Raw genomic sequence first — 3,908 nt, forward strand, 5'->3', positions numbered from 1 at the left:
GGATTGCAGGTACACGGGCGTCGAGTGTCGACGGAGAGTTGCCGTGGAGGAGCTAGGGCCGGGCAGCAGCTGTGGCGTCCATTCCTAGATCTAGGGCGCAAGTGGCGACAGAAGGCGGGTTTCTTGGTTTGCGCCACAAAACCAAGCAGGCAGACGGCGGTTGAAGACGCCAAGTCGTGGAGGCACGGGCGTCGGTCTCGGGACTGACGGAGGCGATGGGCGTCGACGGCATCGAGGGCCTCGCTGCGGGCGAGGAGGTGACGGGCGTCAGGCGGCGTCTAGGGCCGTCAGAAGGCCGAGACAGGAACGGCGTCTAGGGCCATGGCGTGTAGGCGGGAATCTTCCCGCGCGAGGAGTTTTGGCGGTTTTCTCAAAACCGGCCATCTACCCGGGTTTCACGGACCTTCCAAAACCGTGGACCAGATCTTCATCAAGATGGCGGCATCATGGAGAAGACTTCGTTCCGAAGAAAGAACCTCAGTCGTCAGATGGGATCGTGTATAGGGGGATACTGCAGACCAACCAGTCTGACCGGACCCTGGCACCGGTCTGACCGGTCTAACCAACCGGTCCATGGAACTGGTCTGACCGGTCTACGCGGGTATAAATACCCCTTCACTTGTATTAGGTTAGTGTGGCTTTTGTAACTTGTCCGTGAATTGCTCTTTCTCCCAGGCCGCCGCCCCTGTGTCTCTCTGCCCCCGTTCTTCTCTTTAGAGTAGATTTTGTCCATGGATTGTTGAGACCTCATGTTGGATTTGATTTGGAAAGGAGGCCCTATCCTCCTCGTGCCCTCTGGGCTTTTTGAATCAATCCAATCCCCTCGTTATTGTGCCCTTGTGTGATGGATCTTGATTTCGTTTTTGGTGCACAAGATTGCGAGGATTCTACGAGCTCTTTGTTGTGATTCTCGTGCTTCTAGTCCTATCTCAAACCCTCTGGAATCACGAGCTCTTTCGAATTGGATTTCTTGAAGTCTTGAGAAAACCCCACCCCTTTTGATCTCATCCCGAAATTCTCTTGCTATGAAGATCTTTAGGGTGAGATCCCTTGTGGATATGTTCACGGGGTAGGTACGAAGCTTTTCTCCAAGTTTCATCAGATTTGGACGTGATTTGCTCGAGATTCGAGGTTTGAAGACTTGTTCACGAGTTTTTCTGGGTGCCGACTGGTCAGACCGGACAGCACGACCGGTCAGACCGGTCTAGCCGTGTTCAGGCCCCGACCGGTCAGACCGGTCCGTTGCACCGGTCAGACCGGTCCAGGCAAACAAGACTGCTGTTTTCCCGATTCGATTCCGATTTGCTTCTGAGTCTTTGCTCACCCGTTCTAGGCTTTTTGTGTTGGTTTAGCTCTTCCATAGCTATTCCAAACTTAGCCTAAAACTCTTGAGGACTTGTGGTGATTTTGGGATATAAGCCGACGGATTGAATTTCGGAAGAAATTTTGATTGGCTCCCATTCACCACCCTCTGGTCGCCAGTTTGGGTCCATCATCTCAAAACCAAAATCTTTTGCTTATTTTCTGCGTTGTGTTTGTCCTGCCGCTCGTTCCTATTATTCTTCACGAGTGTTGCTTATGTGACGAAAAAGGTCAAGTAGTTATTTTGCGTGAGACTTCAGAGCATCGGTGCCGGAATGCATGGTTTTTTTGAGGGGTCACTGTTTCTTTCTAATACAGGGCAATTGATGTAGCATTTCATTGCAACTAAGACGCCTGCTTTGTTTTGGTGCGCGACGAGAATATGACATCACTAGATAGTAGTGATTCCCCATGCTCTGTTTTGGTGTGCTCTGTTCTAAGGATTACTCTAGTCTGCAGAACATGGTGCCGAAACATGCATGTCAGGTCAGCGGTCCCAGGTGTGCGGTCACCTTCTAGTTCTAGCAAAGATCGCACCCATTGCTTATTTTCTGCATTGTGCTCTGTTCATCTCATCTCATCTGTTATTATTGATGCATTGCATGGATAATTGATGACCCTCTATGCTCTGTTCTGTGCATATCTCTGCTCCGACCAACCGGCTGCCGGCAACACTCGTCAGGAGCGAACTGCCTGTATTATCATCCTCGCTGATTAGCTTCTCTCTCACTTACATGTGGGTCTCACCTATCATCACCCACCTCTACTCCCTGCTCTTCTTCCTGTATTATCATCCTTGCTGATTAGCTTCTCTCTCACATGTGAGTCCCACTTGTCATCACCCACCTCTACTCCCTGCTCTTCTTCTTCCAGTTCCCTCCACCGCCGGCCGGCGAAGCCAAGGGATGGATATGATGCGGAGAAACACATGCATCAAGCCAATTAATAGCTTGGAGGAGCCAAGATTGACCAGCAATATAATTCAGCCAAGATTGCAATCTGTGCTGTGTTATTCGATCGATCGCAAAATTAAAGATAGTTGCCACGATCGAGCATATTTAATTTAATTGTGCTATATATTATTAGTTAATCGATCGCAAGAGAGATGACCACCAGTTGCCACCGGCGGCGCTCACCGGCGGCACGGACATGTGCACGTCGAGCTCCACCATCACATACCCCTTGGACACCACCAGCTCGACCATCCTCCACGTCAGGTAGCCGGCGACGCGCCGGAGCCGGCCCGTGCCGCCGACCACCGCGACCTCCGCCTTGTCGTCGTAGACCCCGACGCGGCCGGCCACGGAGAAGGTGCTGCCGCTGTACGGCCCCGCGGTGAGCGCGACGGTGACGGCGGCAACGGCAAGCACCTCCTCGTGCTGGGAGGCCAGCACGTAGGTGCCCTGCGCCCGGCCGACGGCCCGCGCGCCGGCGTCGGGCTCCTCCGTCACCACATCGTCGATCGCCGCCGTGTCGCCGAAGTAGGCGCCCCGCTCGACGTCGTGCGGCGGCCCGACCCGTGGATGAGGTGGATGGCCGTCGTCCCCGGCCCGCGCATCACGTCGTGCATGTACAGCCGCAGGTGCACCGGCTGCGGGCGGCCGGACTCGGCGGCGAGCAGGAAAGCCGCGCCGGCGACGGCGATGAGCTGCTTTGCGGAGGAGCTGGGGGCCATTGTGAGAGCTTGGGACTCAGCGAGCTGTCTCGATCGTCCGTCTTGCTTATAGCCGGTCGGAGCGATCGAGGAGACATAAAGTAAGACAATGTGCATCACGTGTTGTCAGAATGTACATACTCTGGCGGTTTCTTATTAACTAGTTTAGATGCACATGCGACAGGCACGTAAATTAAAAAAACCTAATTAGATTTTAACTTAAAATATATTTATTTAAATAATTAAAGTAATATTGAAAATAAATTTCAAAATATGTATCATGATAAATATTAACGATACAAATTCAATGCAACAGGTATAATTAAGAATAAAACTGTGGACGACCAAAATTGGCATTAGACAATACAGACCGGTCTAACAGGTGCGCTCTAGCGGTCTGACCGGTCAGACGCTGTAGTCGGTCCGCCAGCAGCCGACCAGTCTGACCGGTAGGGTCGACCGGTCTGACCGGTCCAAGTGGAATTCGAGTACAACTAGGGATTTTAATAGATTTAAATCTTCTAATAGGATTTCTTACGGGATAAATCCACTCCACCCTATAAATATAAAGGGTCATGGCCGATTAGGGTATCCAATCGATCAAATACAAAACTTTTATCTTTTTTACTTTCTTTTTGCCCTAGCTTTTTCCCATCTACTATCTGTTGTTCCTCCTTCGTCTCTACGTCTATTGAGGGCATTCTAGGTGGCCTGCCGACCTTAGAACAACCCTGCGTGCGCCTGCCCCGACAGGTCCTTCCCAGGTGACGTTCGTTAGTTTCGCCGCCGGCCTGCCCGGCGACAACCAGTCTGACCGGTATACTCGACCGGTCTGAGCATCGGTGCTGTGTTGTGCCGTTGCTCGCTGCGCGTTCTAACGCTTTGGTGTGTT

General features: G+C 52.1%; 1 pseudogene; it reads right to left on the reverse strand.

Moving 5' to 3' along the window:
• Positions 1-2,327: 2,327 nt before the first annotated feature.
• LOC120694090 lies at positions 2,328-3,037 on the reverse strand (annotated as a pseudogene).
• Positions 3,038-3,908: the final 871 nt, after the last annotated feature.

Source organism: Panicum virgatum, unplaced genomic scaffold, assembly GCF_016808335.1.
Source record: "Panicum virgatum strain AP13 unplaced genomic scaffold, P.virgatum_v5 scaffold_2976, whole genome shotgun sequence".
NCBI classification, from domain to species: domain Eukaryota; kingdom Viridiplantae; phylum Streptophyta; class Magnoliopsida; order Poales; family Poaceae; genus Panicum; species Panicum virgatum.